At 49.0% G+C, this 27,194-nt stretch overlaps 1 long non-coding RNA gene across 1 annotated transcript in view; it reads left to right on the forward strand.

Annotated features, from left to right (window-relative positions):
* LOC129205830 (uncharacterized) overlaps positions 1-26,989 on the forward strand; it is a 34,368-nt gene extending 7,379 nt beyond the window's left edge. Inside the window, exons 3-5 of the long non-coding RNA XR_008576874.1 lie at positions 15,967-16,127; positions 25,127-25,327; positions 26,924-26,989. This is a non-coding gene — a long non-coding RNA (uncharacterized LOC129205830). The remainder of the gene's footprint in view (positions 1-15,966; positions 16,128-25,126; positions 25,328-26,923) is intronic.
* Positions 26,990-27,194: the final 205 nt, after the last annotated feature.

Below are 27,194 nucleotides of genomic sequence, written 5' to 3' on the forward strand. Positions count from 1 at the left end.
TCAAAGTTGCTTTTGTTCTTTCAGATTCAAAACATAAACTCACTTGACACTTTTTCTGAATTGCTGAATGTCTTGGTCTGAATTTCCAGTATAACCAGAAGTGTTCCTAGGTGGAAATAGTAGGAGACCAAAAAAAATTAAAAATAAGGCCAAATTACGTAAGAGGAGGAAAGCAAAAGAGAGGAAAACAATAACTGAAAAAAAAAAGTTGATTTTCTTTCCATAAAAATATTTCAATTAAGGGCTTTTCCCCAGCACTTAGAAGATGTGAAGCAGAAAGAGGGAAGATGCATTTTAATGGTAAAAATGCTGTAAAATAGCTATTATTTATTTTCTTGCTGCTGCTGCTATTTTTGTGCGTTTCTCAAAGATGAGATTTGAATGGGGAACTGGAACAAAATTAAACGCTCCCAGAACTGAGCATCTGCCTCGTACTTCTCGCTGAATATCATCAGCCTAATTCCAAGCAGTGTGAAGTCTGTTATTTGACATTACCTTGAAGGCAAATTTGTATGCCAAACTTGAAATAAAAGGCTGTGATTTATATTTCCTACTTTTCATCAGAAACAGGGAATGTGCAAATTCAACAGAACTTCCTGTTTCCAACCTTTCAGCAAGCGCATGTTTCGGTTTGCGTTCCTCTCCCATTGCAGAAGGAGGAAAAAAGAAAAAGAGATGCACTTGAAAAAGGATGGATCCTTGCCTTCATATTGTGTCTGCCAGAATAAGTATCAAACATGTCTGGACATGATACGATCTTAGTAAGGGCTTTGATTCACAAGTGGGAACACTTTGTCTTGGGACAGCTGTTGTTAATCCTGCCCGAGCTCTCTGCTCCAGCCCTCAGAGGATGCCGCCTCCGCTGCAGGGGTGTCTCGGTCGGTCAGGAAGCAGCTGAACTGCCGCAGTACATAACCAAACAAGTTGAAGGAAAGCCGCGCTGGTTTCACCTACCTTACAGTGTGACCAGACGCACGAGAACTTCACTAGTGTCAGATCTTCAGCTCATGAATATCCCCATAAGACATGAAGTAGACACAGCTATTCCAGTTACAGCAGGTGAATAGCTGGCCTGTGCTGGGCGGCCCGCCTGTGAGAGGCAGCGTTAGGAGCCATGCGGGGATCAGGTGTCGTCACTCATCATGGAAGGTGAGAATGTAAAAGAGTCGACGTTCTCACCTCTCTGCGCCTTCTCCACTGCTGAAGGGACACCATTGTGCTAGGCCTTTATTTTAGAGATGGCTCACCGGTTGAACTTCTCTTGCGAAAAGGCAAAGTGCTTGGACACTCACGATTTAAACCTAGCTGCCCGGTTTTTGGACTGCACAGAGACAGAAATATGAAACATAATGGAGGGACAAGTCTTGCAACAGAAGAGAGCACCAAATGCGACCAGGCCTTGTGTTCATCACAGCTACTAGAAGCAGTGGGGATCGGCCTGCAGAGTATCCTGCAGCAGCCAGGGATCGGCGCTGGCTCTGGGTACTTGTCTTTCAAGAGGAGCCTTAGGTGACGTGCTGCCTGCTGGTTATCTTTACTGTTGTAGTCATCTTTTGACACAACCCTGAACTGCAGAATGTCTGAGGTGAAGTGGCCAAGCTCTCTGGTGGACCTGCCTAGCACTAGCCTTTGTGGCACGTGAAGCGTCACCACGTGGTGGGTCACGCTGCAGCGTGTCCGCGGCGCTCCTGTCCTCTGCACGGCACTAGAGCAGGCACGGCGCAGGCTGCCAGGCCCAGGACCCCGCCGCTGGTCCGTGCCCTTTGCGGACTCCGGTGTAACGCCTGAGCCACCCAGCCAGCTCCGGGAGAGAACTTCCCGTCTGGCTGTGCATTTCGGTGCAGCCATCAGCAGTAGGATGGCTAATGGGCTGGTGTTTAAATGGCTGTAATTAGGCTTCAAAGTAACCATTATGATGAAAGGGGGAAATCTCACATTCCTCTCCACACTATCATTTCAGGCTGTCTGGCAGCACCCCAGAAAGACAAAACTGCATCACTTGATTCCACCAGAGCTACCTGTTTGCAAGGAACGGCTCACCTTTGGCTTATAAAGACCCTTTTTTCCAGGGGAAAAAAAAAAATAATCCTTGCGCTTTTGAATTAAGTATTCTCTTCTCTCCGTTCCTGTGGGTTGTTATCTACCCAGTATGTAAGCATTCTGCAAATATTTGACTGGAAACGACAAGAGATAAGGACAGGTGATAATCTGCTAGTGCTGCAGCAGGCATGCACCTACCAAGCTGCACGGTAACCGCAAGGATATTTTTCAGCTTATCGTATCCTAGAATGAGTATGGTCTTTACTGAGAGCCTGCCTCCTCTATTTGCTCATTTATCCGCTGCAAATTTCATTTGAGTATCTGAAATGCTGACATATATTTATTGCACTCGTCCTCTTTGTCCCCCACTCCGTGTTTCAGACGAACCGGGTTACATCGCAGGAGGGATGATAAGGGTGATGCTGGTACTGGCTTAGCACCGGCTTATTCTGGAAAAGGACCTCTTCCTTTCCGAGCATCTCCACTTTGGGAAGAGAGCAGGCTGGGACTCTCCCCTCAAGTGCAGTCGTCTCTGCTGTGCTGTTCGTTCCAACACCGTTTTGAAGGATATTAGTAGTTTCCATCCTCCTCCTCCACTGCCATAAAACTTCCTTCTTACTCATGAAGTAGAATACCTAGATCCACCTTCTTGCCTCCTGGCTAATTACTGTTATTATCTGGCTAGACAAACTTGTCATGAGATTAGAATCTCCTCACAAAACAGGGTCATCTCAGGAAGTTCTTGCTATCCGGTTTTGTGTAAATCAGTCACCTCTGCAGCTGAAAGGCAGCTCAGATTCTTGAGAATTCACACGCTCCCAGGAGGGGAGCAGGAGAGCGTTTCCACACGGGAGCTGCTTCAAAAGGCACTGGGCGTTCCCGCTGACATCAGTGGGCAAAGACTGCGCCCGCTCCCTTCCACCTGCTCGAGGAGTTGTCCTTTAAAGATACTGAAAGGTACTAACCGCTTGCATCAAGTTCATTGCCTGAACGTATCGTTCGTGTAATACAGTCGTTACATTCTACTTACTGTATCCTTCACCCCCGCGCTTTTGCAGTTTGCCTTGGCGTAACTCCGCAGCAAGCTTAGACATGCCGGGAGTAAAGGCAGCAGCCACAAACCAGGCTGGTCATTGTTGTGTGTTTTTTAAGGCTTCAGGTAATTCCAGCTTAAGATCCCAAACTAAAAAAAAATAATTCAAAACCCCATTTAGAACGGAAGCTTAGCTTTGCGCTTCTGCGCTGCAGGCACCGGGTGGGGTGATTCTCCCTGAACTCTACGGGGCTTTTACGCAGTCTCTCTCGGGGCTGGTTGTTTCGGTGTGTCGAGAATGTAGGTCTCCTTGTGCTTAGGCAACTGAAGAGTCAAACACCTCTTACCTAATTCCCTTCCTAAGTAGGCGAGCAGAAGGAATCCTTCCTCCCATAAACCTTTGGTGACACTTCGCTTTGCGCACTAGCCCACATACAGCCTGCCATGCCAAAGAGCAGTATGTCACTAATGCACTAAATAACTGTATTGCGTTTTAACAGGCCTGTGGCATCAAGGAAATTTATATTACCCCACGAGTGCTCCAAAACGGAAATGCGTGCAGTTATAGGCTACGGTAACCATAGCTACAGCTAAACAAAACACTCCCTTCCTCAGCTATTGTAGCCACCTAAATTACGAACGATTCTGGCTATCCTATACATCTGCGATGCTTCGGTGCCTCTGCTCGAGCTCAGAGACCTGCTTTAAAAAGATGATTGTCTTCCCAGCTATCTGCTCGACATTGTCTCTGTGCAAGGGTGGATCGTCCAGTATACAAATTCTGGAGGCAGAGGGTTTCCTAATTAGTTTACCTGGGAACAGCCAGGCACAGAGAAATGGGCTCTCCCGGAGAAGCCTGGTGAAGTAGAAGAGAGGCAAAAGTGACTGGGAGCAACAGGCCTGAAAGAGGGCACGGTAGTAGCGACTGTGGGCTGAAATAGGAAAGGAGAGATGTGCTGCGAGAGCTGGAAACCCTGCAGCCACCCTTCAGAGAAGGAGGCACCCGTGCCCAGGGGCTGGACTGTAACGAAAACATCCAGAGGTATTGGATGCCAATTTTGCATTTTGTCAATTGACTTTCACCGCCCAGTGCCCTAGTTTCCAGATCAGTAAAGCGAGGATAACAGGCTTCTCCTTTGCAGAGTGCTTTGAGATCTCCTGATGGAAAAATGCTAGATTAAAATGTGGGTGGGTTTTATACGCCCCTGTGCCGGATCCTGGAAGCAGCTTCTCATTCTCTAGGGAGGGAGAGACGCACAACTGTAGTGGCAAAAGGGTGCTATGAGCCAGCATTTGGTGGAAGTCCTCTGATTTTGTATGTGAGCGTGTCTCTAGGCCTTGCTGCAGTTCACTATTCAAATCGTACCTTGCAGACCAAACCAATTATATTCTCCTTGAGCTTTTCTGTGCTTCATCCTTATGATACCTATGTATTTCTCAAGTCTCTTGTTGAAAAACCTAGAGACGTTGGTCCCTGTTGTACAGACTAAGCCGAGGCTGGTAAGCGCTAAGCGTAAAAAAAGAATGCTCTTTCCTTTCGGTGACCGAGTTTCCTGCATTTCTGCGGGACTAGTGCAAGGCTGTGCAGATGAGCGTTCAGCAAAGGGGTGCGTGCACACATACTTGGTGAGCAACCCTGAAAAATTCTGGTTCGTTACTTTGCTCAGCAGGCGCAGGATAAGTTGATAACTTGCCAAGTCCTCAGGGCAGCAACTGGCTGCCCTAATCCTTTCTCTTCCTACAGTTCCCCGCTTCACTGACACATTATGGTCCAAATTCAGCAGATGTTGAAGCTGGGATGCTGCAGACAATAGTCTTCTCCTCTGATTCATCCTTAGAGCAGGCCCTGTCCTGTGTAGGAAAGGAGGCAAAAATAAAATAGGACCTGTGTGTGTAATGAGGCTGTTTCATAATGCATACACACAAGACAGCCAAATGAGGGTTGTACAGACATGCCATTTCCAAAGGTACCCAAATAAATGAAGCTTCCTACTTCCTTTACAGTGGCCCTATTTGGACTGATTTGTGACCTAACCAGCTCTGGGGTGAATCCTACCACTTGGCAGTCTGTACAGCTCAGGAGCGGGTATGGCGGAGGAGGGTGGTTGTCTCGCACCGCTGAGCCATTCCTCAAGTAGTCACACTTCAGCACCTTTGTATAGCTTAATCTAACATCTAACCTTAAATCTAGTTTGTGTGCCTGGATCGTCGCAGCTGTAGCAGAGGATCTTCCTCTGGATTCTGCGCTAGAGCTGAGCCCCCTTCGCTGTACGGCGCAGGCTGCTCCTAGAGTTCAGTCTTGGACCTCAGCATCCCACACAAGTGAAAGACCACTGGCCCGCTTGGACGCTGCAAAGTTAGATGTGCCATGCCTTTAGAGAGTGAGGAGTTAGGCCGGATCAGGAGAGCTACAACAAGCGAGCATGAAAAAACTGCAACTACCCCACACGTATATGTTCTCGTGATGACTAAGGTTGTTAGAGACGTAGGAGATGCGGGTTCCGTACATCTAAAGGCCTTTGCAACCAACAGTATTGGTGGCCTCCACTTCTGCTAGGGTGCTGCTTCTGGTGCCTCCAAAGCAGTTAATCTCACTTTTTTCATTCTGTTTTAACTGGTCTCCGTTGCACTCGCAAGTATGCTGGTATGGCCGAGAGGGAACGGCGTACTCTAGGGAAGAGCTGGTAGCTGCGAGGATTGCCGGGCAGCCTTCAAGAAAATGTCCCTAGTGAGGTGCAGACTAAGGCTTGGACTGCCTCTCATTCATGCTGAGAACATGTCTATCAGCAGGCTGTTAGCCTAGAAGGAGCCACTTCTATATCTCTTGTTCGCCCGTTGAAGCGCTTCTGCTTTGGTTTCACCAGCTCTTTGTAAGATCTGAGAGATGATCGGGGTCACTCCCTAGGGTAAGAGCTGCGCCACGTTCCTTCAAACCAGGGCTGCACGCATCTGAATTCTTACCCTCAGCTCAACTTCTTGATATTAGTGCAGAGGAACAGTTAGATCAGAAGACGCTACTCTGAGAGTGCCGCATTCGTGAAAGGAGCAGGTTGTCCCTGTGTTCCAGTGAGCAAGGACCGTGCTGGCTGTGACAGCGGTCTGGGTCCTGACAGCTCTGTTGGGCTGGGGAGTCGGAGAGGTAAAACAGACCACTTAACACCTAATGGTGAAGGGCAGCTCCAGCAGAGAATTCTGAGGGAGAGAGAAAAAGCCCCAATTTATAGCCCATTGGTCTAGGCACCTGCCTGAGATAAAGCACTGCTTCAAGTCCTGTTCTGCTGGTTTTGGATCTCAGGTGATTCATTTCTCCCAGAGCCATCTCTCCGAGTGGTGGAGCTGCTGACTTCCCAGGTCGTGGTCCCCCTTCCTCCGTATCACCTCCAGCTCTTCTGTTTGGTGCAACGATACCATCAGGGGAGCGAGGGCTTTGGTGCTGGCTTCTGAGACATGTTGCAACTCTCAGCACCTGTAGGGTGTCGAGGCAGCAAGAGCAGGTATTTCTCTTTGTCCCGACAGGGAGGGAGAGGCCCTCGAACAGTGCGCTGGGAGGGATAATTGCTGCAGCGTGTTTTTACCTGGGGAATGATTAAACAAAGATTCGTAATCTTTGCTTAGGCATGAGGGGAGACAGAACCTTGAACTTCAGTCCCCCATCCTCCTTTAGGCTTCTGCTAGCACCATCTCTTTTTCTCTCTGCTGTAGGTGAAGAAGATGAGAGAGGTAGGCTAAGCGCCTGGTGCATCGGTCAGGCTGTTGGGCCAGAAGGAATGCGGCCAGCTGCCTGCAGAGCAGCGTCAGCCTTGCTACCTCCTGCAAGCTGCACGAGCCCCCCACTACTAGACCTTGTTCCTCTGGATGGGATAGGAGGAAGGATTTGTTGGTTGCTACTTCTCTCGACCCAGGCACAGCTCTGTGTGAGTTGGCCTTATCGGCTGGAAAAATGGGACAAGGCGAGCGGAAATTTACTCTTGCAGGCTTTACGCTATGGGCATACGTCAAGGGCCGGTTTCTCTCTATTGCTTCTGGAAGTGCTTTAACATTCACAAGTTGAAGGGATTTTGCTGTTTCAGACTGTTTGAATATGAACCGTCTGTCATGCAAATATTCTCCAAGCCAGGATTTCACAAGCTGCAGCCAATGACCCTGTGCAATGACTTGTTAACCGCCTATTTGTACCAGAGCGATGCCCAGAAATCTTTTGCTGCTGAAGAGCGAGAAGATACGGCCTGGACCTCAATGCCAGGAAATTGTCTCAAGCCCCAAATAGGTTAGGCTCTCTGAGCTAATCCCACTTTAACTATAGTACAGCTTTGAATTAGAATGACTTCAGTCATTTCAAAGCACGCATTTCGCCATCGTGTTCCACAGAAAGTAAGTCTCGGTTGTGTTACAAGTCATGGGAAGTGGCTCTCTCTTATCAGGGAGCAATTGCTGTGCAGCGTGGAAGGGCTCTGAAACTCTTACGTCTGGGCTGGTAGAAAGTGTCGGGGCTGTTTGGTTTTCTTCTCACACAGACACGCTATCCTGCCACCAGGAGCAAAGGGATCTCACGTCTCTGTCGGTGAGACAGAACAAGGTAAATTTTGAGCTCTGTCTCAGGACTCTCAGGTCAAACAAGATGCTGCAGAGCCCCCTTCTCTGTCAGAAACCACTAACCTGTTCAGCGGTCTCCATAGTCTCCGTATGGTATTACTGGGGATGCACGCAGCTCTGTAGCCATTTGGCAAGTCTGGCGGAGCATAAACAAAATATACTGACACACATAGCAACCCAAAACCAAGTTACCTGGCGGCTCACTGTGTAGGTTTTGCATTGAAGATGCAGAATAAATCAGACATCCGGCCACTGCTGTTGGACACACAGTACCCAGATTATCTGTGAAACTTCCTGGATATCCACCACGATCTCATCTATGACTTCGAAATGAAGAGAACAAGAGATTGGTTTGTATTCTGGCATTACTTAGTGCATGCCAGAAATTTGTGGAAAATTCTCTATGGCCTTCCGATGAAGCTGTTTCCTGTGCCTGCAGACCTGAGCGCTCACATTCTGTGGAGAAATGAATAGTTTTAGGGTGTGTTGGTTTGTCTGCGTGTTCGTTAAATGCAAAGTAAAAGCACTCTCTAATCCCCTCCCATCGTTCTGGCTAACCAGGCTCACCCTCAGTTCGGGGCGCGAGGTCTGGACAGGGAAGCTGCGCCCCTCGGCTGGCTTTGCTTCCCTTCTTGCGGAGGGATCGCTGCCTGTTGCGAGGACCGTTTGGATTTACGCTGGGAAGCAGCGCCCCAGCACAGACAGCCTGGTACTGCATCCCTTTCTTGTCACCCTTCTGGCCTGCGTTGAAACACCTGCCTCCCAGGAAAAAACCTACCTTAAGGGTTTTCTCTCCAGACCTTGCCACAGTGGAAAACAGTGCTTAATGCTGCAGGGCTGCAGCCGCCCTCAGTTACCCTTACGGCCACAGCAGAAACCCCTTGCAAACGCGCCGAATGCAGACTTGTCTTTCAGCGTCTGAGTGGAACTGCGGCCATCTCACTGATGAGGCTTGTCCGCTACATCGAGCTGTTCAGGCGGAACAGGCGAGTATATTATTAACGCATTGCATCTGATCTGTGGTGGAGAGCTCTTCCCCCCACCCCAATTTCTCTTTCTGCTGTGGAAAAGAACAGCAGTGGTTTCCAACACTGCCTCTGACAAAACACTTGAGGGTCTTACAAGGTTTTCTTGTTTTCTGGCATGCTACTTCCTTCTCCTGTCTGGAGGATTTAGTGTTTTGCTCTGGGGCAGCCGATCTCCCTGTGCCCTCTCCTCACTTTCTTATCACTTGCTAAAGCCAGCCCCGTCTCAGCAAACCCCTCGGGCAGTGATGGGGAGCAGGGGATAGAGACGAGTTCATGTCACTGATGTAAAACCACAGTATATTCGAGTGTTTGTTTAGTACTTCACAAACTATAAACCACTCTGGGGGTGCTGGAAATAGAGATAATGAGTCTGAGTGACTTCACAGGCCAGCATTCCCTGCTGGAAGCCCTGTCACCACACAGCAGATAGCAGCTCTCCTCTGGGCTGGACACGGGTGGTTTGTAACCTGGACCATTTTTGGTAATGACCATGTCAGTGCAGAGGCAGCGGTCAAATATTTGTTAGTTTATAAGTCCAGGACCAAACAAGTTATGGAGATGTGGTCACATGCCTTCCTAGTGATCAGCGGTACTTGAAATCCAAGTTACGGTGACGCACCAAGTTGAAAAAAATAAAGGAGGATCCAACGAACAAAAACTTGCAACACCCAGGAAACACTTCGGGGGCTGAGCCTATCTTTTCAGGACAATATGTTCCCTTGCTGACAATGCGTGGTTCTGCCAAACTTTCTGGTAGCTTGAAATCTCCTTTTCTGGAGAAAAACATCTCACCGCATCCCAGCACCTCATTGTTGGCTCTTAACTATTGTGAAACTATCGCGCCCTATGGTGGAAAGGGAAACCAAAGAAACAATCTCTTCAAGCTCAGAAGTAACACTGAAAACTTAGGTGTCACGGCAAATGGGATATACGTTGAAGAAGGGGAAAGGGGAAGGCAGAAAAGAATGAAGGAAAAAAGAAAACAGAAACAATAACAAAACGTTCACACCATTACGTTCACTAGACTGTGATGATCCCTCTTTGAATTCTCTGAGGCAGTTTTTGAACCGGTTTCTATTTTTGACTTTCACTTCAGGCTGTGGCATTGAGTTCCACAGGTGAATGATGCACAAAAAACGTGAAAAAGAATGATGGCCCCGGTGAGCCCATTCAGGCCGCAGCCTTGGAGCAAATCCCCGTGTGGAGAAGCTCTTCTGTTTCACAACTGCAGTCTAATAATTACAGTTATTCTTGCCTACTTCTTGTGTTACAGGAACAAGTGACAAATCATTCCCTGATCACAATCTCTGCTCCGCTCTGGAGCTCCAGCAGTCATCATCTTTTCAGATGAGAGAGGCCTACTCTGTTTCTGCTGTCCTGCTCCTGCAGCCACTTTAACATCCCTCATCAACAATGTCACCTTAGACTTTCCCAGTTCTAAAAAAAAAAAGGAGGCCATAGCAATGGGATGACTTAAGACTGCAAGCGGATTCAAGATGTTACTGCATTATTAAAGTACACTGTGGCACAACTGTATTTTCTTAACATCTTCTAATATCCTCTGGGCTTTTTTGGCCTCTGCAGGGCACTGTGTAGGAGGAGGAAGACTCACGCTGCATCCAGGCTGGACAGTTTTAGGAAGGTCTTCGAGTTTTACTGCCACAGTCTGATGAGACTGTACAGAAGAAACAGGCAAAGCTTTTGGCAGGTGGGAGAACAGCGATGGGTGGAAAGGATTCCGCTCTAGGAAGACATCTGAGTGAGGTTCATGAAGGGAAGGAGGAAGAAACTAAACAAAGCGTCTTGGGTTTGTGCTAAGGTAGCGCTGAGCTCAAGAGCTGGAACATGAATCAAAAGCTTGAGTCTACGTCAGGCTCCTCTGGAGGACTTAAGTAAAGCCGCCATCCCAGATTGTCCTGTCTAGACTACTGCTGCCAGAGCACGGCTTGGGCCGCTGCAGGGTCTGAGACTGCCAGCACATCTCTGGTGGTCAGATCCGCAGGGTGGCATGTCCTGGAGGGACCTGACACGAACGTGCTGGCACCCTTCCTGCAGCTTTAGGAACATGGGGAAAATGACCCCTCTCTCGCCACTTGATGCAGCTCCCTGCAGGGAGGTCAGTGCAAACATTTTTTTCCAAGCACATAAAATACATAAAGCCCAGTATTTCTGTTGCTAGAGGATTAGATAAGCGTAAGTAAATTGTCACGACCACCGTTTCTCCCCAGGCCTGCAGTGTCTTTGAGATGCTCTTTTCAGAGCGGTGCTGTCCTCTGAGACAGGCAGCCTGCACAGAGCAGCCGCTGCTGTGCCGCTTTCAGTGTAAGAATAGCCATTGCTCCAAAAGTGCTGACTTCCTTTTGGCCTAAATCCTGGGGAGCTAAGAGAAAAAGGAGTGGCTCCCTTCCTGCCATGATCATCTTTTCCTTCCCCCGCAAATTTTCTGTTAAACTGCCCTTGTGCAAATGCCTCGCGAAGGTCAGTAATTAAAGTCCACGGTGTTGCATGGGGATAAGTGAAGGCACTTTCTGATTAGTCTGCATTACAGAGTGCACAAAGGGGACCGACATAGTCAGGAGTCTCCGATCACACGTTAAATTTGCATTTCTCTGCTTCTAAATGAGGTATGTTTGATACAGAATTGCTAAGAAAACAAGCATGGCACTCTGGCCTGCTGTTATCCAGCGCAGTGTAACTAAAACCTCATGCTCAGAAATCACAAGTAGAGCCCTCAAAAAACTCTTAAGGTTGGTGTAAACTTGATGAGACACGGTGTTTTAGCCTACATATTTTGAATTGTGTTTGTTTGCTAATCGCCTTTCAGAATTCAGGGGTCAAGCATTTTAAAGTCTTTCTGTAACCCTGTGGGCTGGAAAGGTAGCTCTTTTTCTTTTCTTTCTTAAAAATCAAAGGTGGGAATCTTGTATAATTGGCAGGAGTTGGAGCTGTAAAAGGGAAAGATTGCTCTGAGATGGAGAGCACTGTCACCATAGCTGATTATTTTCTGGGAAGTGCTGGACCCGGCCCCTCCTCAACCTTCTGGGAAACCCGGGTTGTTGATTCCTCTTTCCAGTTTTGTTTGTTTCTGGTTGAAGCCTGTGTTTGCCACAGCGTCAGCCTGAGATCAGAGGGAGCAGCAACAGGCTTCAAGCTGGTAAAGAGACATCCCATTATACAGCGCCTCATTCTGTATTCGTTAGCTCTGGCTGTCTTTGTCGGCAGCGATGTACTTTTTCCTGAGGACCCGGCATCTCTTCAAGCTGCAACGCCTGACATACTTTAAGCAAGTATCATTGCTGTCATTAGGATATGACCCTTCAGCCAAATACCCAGGGCAACCATCGGTCTGTCTAGGGCTCCTTCTCTGGAGTAAATGAAACTGTGGCTCCATCTCCGTCCCAGGACTTCGCCCTCTGGGAAGGACAGCCGAAACTTTCCTAGTCATTCAGACAGCTTTCCTGCTCCTCCTCGCCCCTCCCCAGCCCCACAATATGAAGCGCCTGTTTTCAGTTCCTTTCTGCAGCAGCCAGATTTATCAAAAGCTCGGGGTGGAATGAATGCTGCTGTTGTCACCCCTGCTCAGCGCACACTACGAACGGGCAGACTGAGAAACTCAGAAGAGCCTGTGAGCTAGTTTCTGTTCAGGCAGACGGACAGACCTGCGGTCTTGGAGAACAAAACCTTTTTCCCCATCCTCTCGGTCAAACCCACGCTTCCTCGCTCATGTCAAACCTTTGCTTTTGTACAGTCAGAGCGACCTCTCACCTGGGGCTTGCCTGCCCAATTTGTAAGCCTTTTAATAACAATAATCCATTATCCTACTTTGCACTTCAAAACGCACGCAGGTTCCTCCCAAACAAGAGAACTTGGCAGATGAACCATGGGTAAAAAGCACGATCATTTATACAAATGATGCTATTCAAGGGTATCATTTCTCTTTCTCCTCAGCAGAAGGAATGGATTTCTTCCCCTCCCAGTCTTAAAGAAGCAGTGCTTATAATTAATCACTGCAGCATTAGGATTATCCAGACACAAGATCACTCTGCTGTGGATGTACCATGCACTAAGGATGAAGCTGGCAAAGCCTCGCTGTGTCCCAGCGTCTCTCCAAGACTACGTGGCTGGATCGGGCTTTCCCTTGCCGCAACATTGCGTGCGGGTTCTCTGCACTCCGTCATATCCCCGTATAACTGTCCTATTTACTGCCCGGCTCTAAAGGTAACGCGTGCTTTATGTGATTATGGAGCATCTAACACAAGAAATCTTTAATTTGAGCTGAGGACTAGCTGAGTGTCTGTGGGAAATTCTTCGTGGGGGAAACAAAAGGATCACAATGTGTTCCGGCTTCTCTTAGAGAAGGCGGCTTCTGGTATCATTTTGGAGTGGGCGGTAGGAAATGACAGGGAATCTGCACACATTGCAGTACCTCTTAAGCCACAAGTAATGTATGGTAGAGCTCCTTCGCACCCAGGGACCGAAAGAGGGGGGTCCGCCTGATGCGGACAACGCGTGCAGTGGACGCGCCGTACTCTGCCAAGGGGCGCGGAGGATCGTCACTGCAAATACCTGGGCCGTTCTGCACGGTCCTTCTTCATTACATCGTGCCGCTTCGGTTGACGCAGCTTGTCATACTTGCCTTAGCGAACCTGTTAGCGTCTTTTAGATCTATGTAAATTCCGGTGATGATGGATTCAGCAGCCTCCTCTCGAAAACCTTTATTGGGTGACTTTCACACTGCCCCCACAGAGCCCTGTTCCTTGAAGTCACTGGGAGATCTGGGCGTGGTGAAAAGTCAAGATCGGACCTGTAAATCAGATGCGAAGGAGAAGTGAATCAGTAGGAAATGCTGTTGGGGAACAACGTGTTCCTCTCCCATCAATTAAAAGCGCCAGGAATGGCTCAGGAGTAGTTTCCCTCCGACACGTAAGAGACTATTTTTCAACAGCATAACGGTCTAATAGAGCTTTCTGATAGGTTGGGGACATAAAAGCATGCTTGTGCTAAATAAATTGTTCAGGGCATCTAATAAAATCCATTTCTGAAGAAGGATATGCAAATTTGTGTGGTTACTCCAAGGATGTGTTCAGACCTCTTGTATAGTATATTAGCATATCCTGTGGCAGAGCCCAGTCCCCAGCAAATTGCCGTGCTGCGTGCTATGCCCCAAAAATGTTTGATGTGGCTACTCAGGCTTCAGGTGCTCAGCCCGAGGGAACATATTCTGCTGTGTCCAAATCTCTTAGGTACTCCAAAAGCCTCCCTTATCCGTCTGCTCCTCCCGAAATACCCGTGGCAGGTCGCTGTGGAAAGTATGTGCCACTTCTGTCCTTTTCGTTGCTGAGTTGATTTAATTAATGTTATTCCAGCCTTCGTCCTGACTTTTTTCTTCCTTCGTTGTTTCATGAGCCAGTGGTACTTAGCCTGTTGTGGGTCATAAGTCATCAAAAGGTTGCCTGTGACATCATTGCAAATAAAATAAAAATGCATAAAAACATGCCCATGCATGCAGAGAACCAAAGCGGAGGGACGGAAATAGTAAATGAACGTATGAGTTTTTATTGCCAGCAGTCGCAGCGCTCCTGGTGCCGTTTGCTCATGTGAGCTACACTGGCACAAGCCGATTCTTCGACTTTGTGCCTAGATGAGGTGCGTTCCCATCGAAAGACGGATTGAGAAACGCCGTCGCCGGCGCTGAACGTCACTGCTCATGTGGTCTGCGCTCGTAGGGTTCCCCGTGCTCCTGCCTTGCCCCTGTTACCAGGCTCTGCTTCTGCCACCACCCCATCTTGGGACTTTCTGTGTTGCGTACGGGGCAGCGTTCGTGGAGCCGAGTGCCGTTTCATGAGCTGTTTCGTCATCTTGCTGGAATCATGAACAACAGCGGGGCTAATAAAAGAACCTGTGGATGCTCTGCAGATGGAAGGTGTCCTACTGGGAAAATCAATCCGCAGATCTGCTCTTCGATGGAATCTAGCTGCGGGCGCACATTCCTTGCTCGCGTTGTATACAGTCGTGCAAGTCCTGGGATAAGCAGCTTCGCACTGCAGCGCTTTTATAAACACCGCTAGGGCTCCTGTCTCATCCCAGCTGCTTCCCTTTGGGGGTGTTTTGGGGCGGATGAGAGGGAAATCGGACTGGCAGTGACCATCCTGCTTGGTAAATCTGTTCCCAGGGATAACCAGCGGTGATCGAACAGGGGATCGCAGGAGCGACCCGTTCGGTGCGTGTGAGCAGCCGTCACCTCTCCACCCAAGCCCCCAGCGCAATACATGCTGAGCTAAACGAGATGATAGAGAAAATATCTAGCATGTCCAGTTGCTCAGAAGAAAGGGCAGGAAGTTGTTTTGTCAGCATTTCCATCTAGTTTCCTCAACATTTTTAAAGTAAAAAAAAAAAAAAGTACAGCCACCTCCGTTGCTGGGAGTGAAACGATAAGGATCAGATAGAAGCTGTGTTCAGACAGCTGTGCAGAAATGGTCTGGAGTTCTCATCGGAAGACGAGACACACTGAAACATGTTGTGATATTTTCTTCTATTACTCATTATCGCGTTTGCACCTAGAAACAGCGTGAAACTCCCAACAGGCCAAGTGTTACACATGCCAGCCTCCGAAGAACCTCCATAAACTGAGAAAAGGGCATTCCTTTATATCTCCTATCACACACTGAAACAATAATAAACCCAACCTGTGAGCTCGTTAACGTTTTTATGAGCCATAAAGGCCAGAGGGGGCTAGAGGGGGATTTTAGTGAGATTTTGTTTGGTATCCATTTCCAACAGCTAAAACTAAAAATAGTAAATTGCCACCTCAATCTAATCTAGCCTGACTCAGCTACTTTCTTCCAAGTTTACTTGTTTGTTATCTCAGTGTCAATTATTGAACATTAACAGCCTTCCACAAGAGAACTTCTAGACAGTGCCAGTCCAGGGGAAACACAGGAAAATACAGTGTAGTGTGAGGGTTTGTGAGCTTTCTTAGTAAGGACGGGGTCTCACAGTGGGGATTGCCTCCTAGAGCACCTTCCCACCCCGTGTGCCTTTGTAGCCCTCTCCCTTCCACCCGTAGCTGTCCTAAACACACCTTGTGGCGACATGAAAAGGTGTTTCTTTACATGGAAAAGCAACACTGGAGTAGTGCCGGCTCTGTCTTTGGTATCAAAAAGCAAGCGGTTTTATCCTTTAAAAAAAGTCACATTTTATATTTATATTTGTTAGCTTTTCTTTCTTATTTTACTTACTATCACATGTTTTTCTCCGTTTTGCTGCCCACAGCCCTGGAAGCTGGTTTCCACCAGGAGGTGCCACTGTGCATTACCCATGGACTGAGCGTTGGCTCTGCTCCACATCACGCATGAGAGGGACTGCGAAAGAAGAACGGGCAGAGTGAAATTCCACCCAAGGCATTTTCATTCAGCCATGACCCAAATTCCCACGTAAGTTTTGCTAAAATTTAAACCGGGTATTACTTTTTGGCAGCTCCGTCTGTGGGGCACAGCACTGTATATATATAATGGCCTGTCCATCTTTCCTACACAGCACTTCACTGACTTCCTCATAACAGTTTGGTCTCTTTATTGTTTTGCTGTTTGTTCTTCCAAAGTGCAGAAAGGTTATTTCACTTCAGATCTCAGGGTTGATGGCAGACAAAAGGAAGTGGGTGTGAAGTGGCTTATATGCGCTCTGTGAAAACCCGGTGCCCTTTCTATTTATAGCTTTATTTGAACTTTCATTCATTTAGTTGCTATTTTGGTATGGCAAACATTCCATCTCCCGGGGAAAGTACGTTAGCAGTGCAGGTGAGCAGGAGGGAGAACACATCGGTCATGCAGACAAATACTTAATGGCCTAGAAACCATTGCCGTTCCCAGAAAGCATATATCACCAAAGCGATACTAAAGCGAAGCTTCCCTTGCGCAGTCGTTCAGCTACTAAGCGCAGCAATGTTTTGAGGTAAACCCAAGCCTTTTTACTGACTTCTTATCTTTTGTTAAATCTTAAATGAAAGGAATTTTTAATATTTCTCAGTGGAATAGATTTGTCTGATAAAATGAATACCCGCGGTCACTTGTCCCGTGCTCCGCCTTCTGGTAGAGAGCTGGGTAACAAGCATAAAAAAGCTACGGGGGCACTTTTTAGTCAGGGCCAAGGGGTTTCCTTAGGTGTTCAGTGTCTCACGTCTTTCTGTTATGATGCAGGTGGGGTCAGCCCAGAGTCCAGATCACTGGGCAAGGCCGTGGGGATCAGGCAGGACAGAGGTCAGGTGGGAAGGCGGCCCGCAGGTTGAGGTCGGCGCCCAGACCAAGGAAGATAGTTACTTAACTTCTGACATGGCTCAAGTGAGGTGGAACAAGTTTAATTCCCGTGGGTAGCGCGAAGCAGAAAAGCACGGGTTTCCAGTGGCCCGTACCCTCTTCCCAAGAGAGAGACCTGAACAGCTTCACGCCTGGGTGGTCTTACCGCTGCTGGGCCAAGAGCACACATGAGCACGAGCTGGCTATCTCCAACTGCCTGAGTGCTCAGCCCAAATGACCAGGCACCTGTCTACATCTGTTGGACACCAGAGCAGCGTTTGTCTTGAACAAACCTCTGAGTCATTGTTATCCCCGACGCGCGCTCGCAGCCTCTGTGACCCTTCTGAAAGTAACGGATTGTCCCGGTACTGCTTGCTGGCAGTGGTGGGATTTCAAAAGAAGGGGATGGTTGGAAGTGGGTACTCTGGAGTTAAGGTGTCAGCTGTAACTAGGTGTCAACTGCATTGCCATTGTGTGCGTTGCAGAAGGTGCGAGAAACTCTGTGAACCCCCTTTGCCAGGATGTATGAAATGGTCTTCGTTACAAGTGCTGATAAAAGGGGTGCAGTCTGTGCGAGCCGGGCCGGGGAGGTGTCACTCTGCCACGAGCTATAGCTGTAGCCATGCTGCATATGACAGCTGCTGTTGCAGTGTAAAAGGGAAGGTCAGAGTTTCACAGCAGATGGACTGGTATGAGCCCGTTCTCAGCCCCACGTCCCGCGGACTACGTCATTAACAGGTGGAAATCCGTCCCTGTGCATCTATGGTTTTCTCTGGCCAGAGCTCTAGCGTCTTTCAGAGGGTGAAATCTGTTTAGGTCCGGCTCGTTTCTTCCAAGAGGAGACGGATCATTTCTGGTGAAGGCCAAATCCCGCCTTTGCACTATAGCCGCATGCAGTGGTTAATGATGATGCCGTCCCCGGCGTAGGTGGAGAGTTTGCTTGCTGGATCCGCTAGGCTTAAGGATCTCTTAAGTTTAGAGTATGTTGGGACTCCCTGGCTGTACTACAGCCATACTTACAATTAACACCTTCCTCCACATTGTCATTATGTAGCCATCATAGGAAAGAGGAGTAGGAGACTGCTTTCCTATTTCCTCACCTTTACTGTCTCTTCCTTGGAGCATAGAGAAGTCAGTAGAAAAACATGTGCCTTTGGAATTTCCTGGATCGGGAATGAAGGGTTTGATTCATTGCTAATAAAGAAAACCAGGAGTTGCAAGCCGGCTTACCGACTGAGGGACTCCTTAGTGCTTATGGGATGAGTACTAGCATCTCTTGCAAGCATCTTCCCTTCCTATGGGAGAGGCACCGCTCGCTGCGTTTTTCTCTCATCTAGTCCTGCCTACTCATACTCACAGGTCTTTGTTTACCAAAGCTGCCTTTACAGGGTTAGATTAATCGCTTGAATCAATGCTGGAGCCAGGTGAGGATCCTAGTTGTAACACAAGGCGCACTGACTGCTGCTGAAGATCTCCCTCTAGCTCAGGGGAAAACATTCACTTGAAATGTGAACACGTGCCCTGCAACCATTTAACTGTGGTCTTCATTTCAACTCGGGGTTTTGCAGGACATGTGCTGGGCCTGTTGTAGCAGCACCAGACTGCTTGGTTTCGTACTCCTTCCAGAACTTCCTCGGCTGTCGCTGGCGTGAGGATTTTGGTGCCCTCTTCACCCATCACCTATCCCCAACTTCTACCCACCATCTGTTTTCTTGCATCTCGCTCTGGCAAAACGGTCTCTGCACCTCAGCTGAGACAAGGAGGAATTCACATCAAACAACTCCCCTCACCCCTCCTACCTAACCCATGAGTTTGGGCTACAACTACCAAAATCTGCTAGTCAGTGAATTAAGTGACTCTGGTTTATCGATATCCGTCTTTTCTTCTGGTTATGGATGCAAAACAAGAATTCTTGGCCCGTTCCTGATAGATACTGAGGACACAGATGCAAAATGGCATATGCTTCAAGCTGTTTGTTGCTTTATAAAAAGAAGCTGAATACACTCGGTGATTTTATGACTGAGAGGAGCCTCTTTCTATTTGATACAGGGAAGGTCACCCAGTCATTCTATAGGAGATAATATAGTGGAGCCACTAGTCTCAGTTTGAAGGAAACTTAGAACCCGTTACTTCGACCTCCCTCTAATTGCATGGGAGTTTATCTGAAGAGGTGGAAGGTCTTCCACTAGATGGAATAATAGAAGAGAGAATTTCATTAATCCTTTTCTGCAGTCGGTTTGCAGAAGCGAACAACTTTGCAAGCAGGTTGTTCAGCAAGCGTCACGCTTTCTCTCCATTCTGGGGTTAAGATCTGAGGGCAGAAGCAAACATTGAGAAGAGAGCTGTCCTGTGACTATAAACGAAGATGTGTGTATTGATACTGACATCTCCTATGACTTGAGCAATCCTGGACGTGGGGCGAGGTCATTCACACTTTCATGTGCTAGCCAGCGAGTTGAATTCTCACACCCTTATCTATTATACTGGCTAAGGCGTCGCTCTGTTTTCTCTTCGATCTGCATAACCAGGTGTTGAGCAACTGGAATGTCATTCCAGAAATTCTGACTGGCTTGGGTGTGTGCTCCTCGCAGGAATTACTTCTGGGAATCGCTCAGGAGGGCCAAACAATATGGGTTCCAAAAATTATGTTACTGTACAGCATGCATTTAAATGAATTGCATAATTTAGCCAAACATGATCCCTCTATTGAAGAGCAGCAGACTCCGCTGCATGCTATTTCAGAAGGTGATCCAGCTCTTAGGAGCTGTGTGCTATTTACATAGCTATAGTGTTTATTTATAGTGCGTATATGTGCCAGCAGGGAATTAGGGTTTATTTAATATTTTCCGTTGTTTCAAAGCTGCAGCAGCACCCTTCATCCTCCCACAGCCCCATGTCTTCATAATTGAGCCCCATCATTCGTTTCACTCAGCTACGAGCACGACACATTCCCAAGTGGAAGCGACGCTGCAGCAGGTGCAGATGTCAGGAGGGAGCAACCTTCAGCACAGTTAAACACGGCTTTCTGTGGCTCTGGGCAAAACCTGGCGGCTAGAGCAAAAGGCTGCATGGTGGCGAGCGAGTGGGCACAGCAGACAGGAACGATTGGCGAGCCAGGGAGCCGCCTTCCTGCTGAGCCCTGATCTCTCTGGGTACACGCGTGGGGGAACCCCCGCCAAGGACTGCCGCAGGGCAGTGCCCGGCCGGAGACAGAGGGCAGGATGAACCGCACATCCCTCCCGGCACCGCAGCGGCAGCAGGAGCCCCCAAACCGGCCCCCACAGGCGGAAGGTTAGGAGCAGCCTTGAACGGCCGAGTCTGTTGTCTGTGTTGTTGCTGCATGAGCTGCTCCGGCTTTGCCTACACCGCATCGGTGTTTGAAGGCTATATCTCACTCGCTCGTCATCCATACTGTTTACAAGCTGGCTGGCGCTTTGGCTTTCACCCGAAGCAGATCAGCTCGCTCTCCCGGGAGGAAAACTCGCTCCCCGGAGTGAGAGCTGGTCACGCAGAAGCTCCACCCTTACTGGCAGTGTGGCAGTCCTTGGCTGTTGGAGCAGCAAAGCCCAGAGGGAGAACAGCTGCCAGACGGCACACGGATGTAGCTCAGAAAAGCATAGTGAAGAATTCTGCCCTTTTTCTTCACTGGATTGTTTCCCCTGTTAAGCTTTTTTTTCCCGGTACTTTAGGGGAAGCCAGGGGATCTGACAAAGCAGCCAGTTGAAGTGGGACTCAAGGGAAAGCAAAGCTGAAAACTCTTCAGGTGCCTGTCACCAGATTGCAAGGGTCAGTTTGAGCACTGGCAGCTCGAGGGTCAGGACGCAGAGAAGTGTCTCCTGAGGGAATCACCCTGCACCCTTTTGCTGGCAGGGAGCAGGCAGCAGAGATCTGTTTGCTATTCAACGCAACAGAGGAACTAAGGGCTCGGTCTAGCTTGTACGTACAGAGCTCCATCGGATGTTATCTGATGGCCCTGGGATACAGCTGGCCTTATATTTTAAATATGGTCCAAAACTTGTTTATCTAAAGACAGTCAAGAGCATTTAAATGAGGCTACGACAACAGAAGAGAAGCAGGGCCTTGAAGAGGGCATCGTTATGTTCTCTTAGCAAGCCAGCGGGATGAGACAGCTGCACTGAGTCACGAGAACTGACCAAATCCGCAGAATATGAAGGAAATTGATTCTGCACTTGCGCGCAACACACCAGGCTTTAGCAATTTTTGTAAAGGTTGAGATTTCCATTTTGTGAGCGTGGTTCTGCTTACGCTTGCTGCCAGGCATCTCCTAACTGGGCTGCTGCCTGACCTCAGTGGCTGGCTCACTGCGCGCACAGCTTCGGAGGCTCCCTCTGAATAGCTAGTCACGTCGTTGGACCTGGATCTCCCTTCACTCTCTCCCGCTTTGGCTCTCGGTGCTCAGGGCTCCCTCCCTCAGGGTTAAAGGACCCCATGCCGTCTTTGATGCTTGAGGTCCCTGTCATTTAGGTGCAAGGAGGGACCTTCTGGAGGTCTCCTGAGGTTTTGCTTAGCGAGAGCAATGGCAAGGTGAGCTCATACCTCTCTCCAGACCGTAGCCAAGCGTGCAGCGTTTAAGCGGAGGGTTATGCTCGAGTTAATGGCATGACTTTGTGATACCTTGAAACGTGGGCCCCTTCAGAGCATTTACAATCAAAGATAAATTCAACTCTAATGGTAAGGAAAGCTACTCCTTTAAAAACTTGACTGGCACTCGTACCTCATATAGTTGGGATATGTTCTTAGCTTACTGTACAACCACATTTCAGCTGTGCATTATGCAACTGCTATTAGCATTAATGAGCTGCAAGGCTAATATACTGATACTGTTCCTAGAAACAGCATGCCCGGGAATGCGCTCTTTTGGACTAGTTAGGGGAGTTAGATGGAGCAGGGGGACCCGTGTACTTTGACGCTTTATGGGATACTTGGATCCAAACCCAGACGTGGGTCTGGTCTTCAGCTGTGAATTTCAAAAGTAAAAAAAAAAAAAAAAAAAAAAAGCTGCCTCTGTCCAGGGTCAAATTTGGATTCTGATCGAGGATAATGTCTCCCAAATGCTGATGAGTTTGATGTCCAACTTGATGTGGATCTAGGAGACAAATTTAAAAGCAACTATTTAAAACCTACTAACTAAAGAGCAAAATAAAATTCCTCCTCAGACCATGAAGATAACCTGCCGTGGGAATCTCATTTAATCCTTCCTTTGAGAAAGATGAAAATAACTGTTCAAATGGTAACATTTCTAGTACGGGTGTACAGAAATTACACGTAGAAGAAGCCTCCTGCTTTAAAAGGAAGATCTACAAGGGCCGTGAACGTAGCTTCACCCATCTCTAACAGATTACTGATGTCAGGAAATTGGCATTGCTTTCTAGTGACTGAGCTTCTTTCTTGGTTTTGGGCTAGCAAAGTAAACCCCAATTTTCTGGGGCTGGCAGACGTGAAATCGAGGTCTCAGATTTGTATTGTCTCTCCAAAGGCTGCACTTGCTCTCACCGAGGACTATTTGCATGTCCAGACTAGGCAGTGGTGCAGCCGTGTACTTAGCTGCACAAACCGGTACTGATTTTGCTTGTGCAAAATGCAAACACCCTCAATTACCTGTAGAAAATCCTCGCCAAGGCCTGAGATTTCTGATCTGCTTGGATGTGGCACTTCCTATCATGTGCCCTGGCAGCTGTGCAGGACTTCATTTGGGGAAGAGCCCGGAGGGCGACAAGGGAGAAGATGGTACTTTGAGTTGAAAGGCAGACGGATCAAAGGCAGGTGATTAGCATCAGAGCCTCTCATCAGGACAGGGTGTCTGAGTGCAGCCTTCCCCTGAATCGCACCCCGAGAGACGGGTCACTCCTTTGTTTGCGTGAAAGCCTGTCGGGGAAGGGGCGGCCTGCGCATGGGTCACACATCAAACAAGCGCAGGCGGGAGCCCAGACCAACCACGTGGCTGGGACCAGCAAGATGCGACTGGAGGTTCCCAGCACGCTCTCGGCCAAACACGAGACCTGAAAGACTGGTGGGAGGCGGGCAGGTAACCAGAGAATAAAAGCTGGGGTTCTTGAGCAGGTAAATAATAGAAACCACAAAACAACCACACTTGCCCTGGAAAACGGCAGCGCACTTTCGGGGCCAAACAGCTGGCCAGATGCTCAGGCTTGCAAGGCAGTGACTCAAACCCAGTACCAGACTCCGATGCACTGCCTCGTGCCTAAAAGCCACGACGTCCTCAAAGCTGTCGCAGAGTTGTTGAGGAGAAGATTGCCCCGTCGTATCTCTGTAGCCTGCTTTCATGTTGGAGATACTGCATGACAGGCTGAGTGCTGAGCCTGATGCTGATCTACGGATATAGATCAGGAAGAGCTTGGCTAAAGTAAACGATTATTCCAGTGTAAACTGGGAACAAGGAAGAAGTCCGCAGCCTTCATTCACACGTTCTCACGCTGTTTTGCAAGCCTGAGCAATCCTGTTTTCCGTAGGCAGACTGCAGAAGCGCATTTAGCTGTCTACACTTAACTTGGTCTGCGGCACCCAAGGACCCCGTGCCGCTTTGGGATGTTTATAGAGATAGCTGGGGGATTTTCTGAAGCACCAGAGCAGGTTAGGCACTCGGGGCTTAACGGAGGGCTGTCTGCCCCATCACTGCTGTAGTAGGTGGTGCTTAGAGGAGACTCCCCGAGTATATCCACCACTTCTTCCCTGCTGCCTTTGGGTTAGGGGAAACGTCTTCAAAAAGCCGTGCCTTAAGCACATCACCCCAGGCTTGCCTTTCTCTAATTACCTCCTTTAGGCCCCACAGGGTTTATAGGTAGAAATTTGGTTGTTAGTGCAAACACGTAGACAGGGCGCTCTGGTGTTAGCCAAATTCTGTCACCGTTGGTGTCACTGCCAGCTCCTCTTTAGGGGGGTCAGAGCTGGAACACTGCGAGCATGGAGGGAACTCTGCCCTTCATCCGTGTCTTTCCACCTCGCCCCTGTGCTTTCCTAGGGTGCAGTGCCAGGGATCAGCCATTAGCTCTGCCAGTCCGTATACATTAGCACGGTCCCCGTAGCTTCCGAGCGCACACTTGGTACCCTAGCATTAGGAGGAGACGTCGGGTCTCCGCTGGTTGTCTGCTGTCAGTGGAAAGGCGGTAGGTTCACTCCGAGGGCAGTTCATTGCCCTGTGTCAGATAACTACTTGAGGACAGCAGTCCAAACACCGGGATGATGAATCTCCCCGAAACAGAGATTGCTGTGTACACAGAGGAGGCTGTGGACTTTCCACAAGTACTATTTTCCTGAGATGTGTAGCATACGCAGTTTTACAAGGTACTCATTGCTCACAAGTGTTTTTGGCTTGGAAATACTCTGGTATTTGAATATTGCAAGGGAAAAAATGAGAGAGGACGCTAAAAATGGAGGAAGGTCTTCTGCAGGGCTGGGCATGTACCTTCAGCTCCCATGTGGAATCTCCGCAGCCCTCCGTGCCGAGTACGGCTGTGGGAAGTATTCCTAGATCTGTATGTATATGCATTGTCAGCGTATACAGAATTACACATGTATGCCCAGCTCCCACTGTCAGCAAAAAGAACATATGCTCAGTGGTGTCTTGGATAGACATGCTCTGAGGCACGGAGAAGGATTCGCTCCAGCCACTTCCTTCTGTCTCTTACTTTCTGCCCTCTTGTCATGCAGTACAGACAGACTCAGTACGGTGTTTTCCAATCCGACCAGCAGCAAATAAATCCACTACAGCGCTGTGTGTCGTATATGCAGAGGAAAGGAGAAATCACCGAGAACAGAAAGGGGAAGCGGGGTTCTCCTGAAGTCCAGACGCTTGGTGTTAACACAGCTGCTTTCGTTGTGCCCCACTGAGCCCGACGCCATGTACTCTTTTCTATGCCAGTTTTACAGTCTTGGTTGCAGCCTAAAAATAACTTGGGAATGAATTACTGATTATTTTTTTCCTCGCAGGCACAGATGAAGCTTAGCAAATGCTTCCTATGGTTGCCAAACAATTGTAAAACAAAACCACCCCCAAACTTACAGGGGAAAGAGACGGCTTTAGCAGAAAGTAAGCCTCTCTGGGGTCCTGCCCATCTCTGGTGATAAGCCACTGGCATACTTTTCTCTCGTTCCTTCTGCAGATTGGCTACTGGTGCTCTACTCTCTAAACAGGCCCACTCCGGCTTTGTGGAGGGGGCGAGAGCCTGCATATGCAAAACGTGTACACAGCAAACGTGTGTCTGCTGTGCTGCCGTGTTCCAGTCCAGAAAGACAGCGTTCGCCTGCACGCCTCTGTCTTCTTCGTGGAGCTCCTAGGACATAAAAGCGACTCTCTCTGCCAAGTAAGATGCTCCAAACGAAATGTGGTTAGCTGCGGGAGCTGGTTACGGGGAAATTCAGCCTGCAGGTCCAAGGGATTCAGAGAAGGGGCCACACTGTACAGCAGGCTACGTTATCTGGCTGATAGCTCCTCTGCTCTGCTACACTGTCTGCACCAGTGACAGTCAGGGGCCTTTTCTCAGGCAGAATTCCTCAAAATGCTAACATTTCCTGACCTTGGCACACCAAACAAGCAACCCTCGCTATGTGACCAGGTCAGCTGCCCCAACCAGCATGGGGCATGCCCAACATTTGCACGGTTATCGGTGTGGATAACAACCCCCCACTGTGCACAGGAAGGGTGTGAACTACATTATCTTATCTGAGGAAGGCCACGGCCAAGCTTTAAATGCAGCAGCTGCTTGGCTGTCCGAGCGCCCTGTTTGCATTCCGTATAAAATCCTTGCACAGCCCCGGACACCAACAACCTTACCAATAATTAACAATGGAAATTTTATTCCCACGTGCCCTTGGACAACAGGGCAATTTAAAGGAGGTGTTTTTCTTAGCCTGGCAGATACCCGACAGGGTGTTGCAAAGCTGGTTAATTTGTATGGGTGCTGCGCTTGGGATGAGCACTGTTGCCTACAACAGAGGCAGGAGTCCTCTGCTCCTCTGTCACAGGCCTCTGTGGGACTTTGCATCCACCTCATTTGGGTGCAGTTTTTCAAAGCTCCTACGTGATTTCGGCTTTCTTCCCCCAGTTCAGCAGCCAGGCCCCGTAGTGGGGATGCAGTCAGAGATGCAGAGAGCCAGTACACCTCACTGAGCTGGCCAGCCTCTGAAAGCGATTCCAAGCATCCCTGATCTTCAAGAGAAATCTTTCCAGATAAAGCAGCTCCCTCAAAAACAGCCGCTCAGTCCCCGCTCTGTACGCGTGCCTGGCTCAGGCCCCACAGGGGAAAGCCCGTTTTGTTGGCCGTGTTGCAGGATTAAGCGAGCGCTCCCCGCGGTGCCTGGCTATGCGTTTTGTCCAAACTGGCGTGGACAGGAGTTGGATGGCAGGCGTGCTGGTGTCACAGAGAAACAGCACGAGGAAAGGCAGGCACAAGACCTTTGCGTGCGAGGCCTTTCGTGGGTGGTGTGTGCACCGATATCTTAGTGTTACCCACGAGGCAGGCAAAAGGATGGCATAGTGCTCCAGGTGCGGCCTGGCACTGAAAAAGAAAAGGTTCTCTTTCTTCAGTCAGCCTCTCTTCAGAAAGTCTTGAGATACACAGGTGGGGGGCTTTTGGCCTGGGCATCCAACTGCAAATAAAGGGCGTGCAAGGGCCTTCTGTAGGAACCGCTTCCACCCGGGTCTGCGCCTCTCACGCCACGCTCGGTGCTAGCGCCGACAGAGCCACCCTGAATCGTACATGGCTGCACCCAGAGGAACACGTTGGGCTGCGAGGTGTGTGTTTCTTCAGGTGGTGGGGGATCAAAGACATACCAGGGTTGTGAGAAAGTGTGCAAGAGCAGGTCTGTGGTTTCTCCCGAACCAGCAATCACTGAAGAAGGAAACAAGCTAGAGGGATTAGCTCTGACGTTCGCGTTTTAACTATACCTTCTCCTCCCAGGCAAAGAACTGACATAGAGATGAAGACACTGTCATTGTGGATGAAGCAGGTCGCGGAAGATGAAAGATGACAGTGAAGGTAAGTCCCTGCTTTTATCAAATCTCCCCTAGTAATTCTCACACCACAGCTGGCTCCCTCTGCGCTAATAACTGCACTAGTGAGACCCTCCCTCTTCCTCCGTGAGCACAGCAGCGGGACTCGGAGCAGGAGTTCCCAGCCTCGGGGGGTGTCAGCTTGAAGCAAGCCGTCTTTGTGGTTGTTTCAGATGGGA

The sequence above is a fragment of the Grus americana genome, chromosome 4 (genome assembly GCF_028858705.1).
Source record: "Grus americana isolate bGruAme1 chromosome 4, bGruAme1.mat, whole genome shotgun sequence".
In the NCBI taxonomy this organism is placed as follows: Eukaryota; Metazoa; Chordata; class Aves; order Gruiformes; family Gruidae; genus Grus; species Grus americana.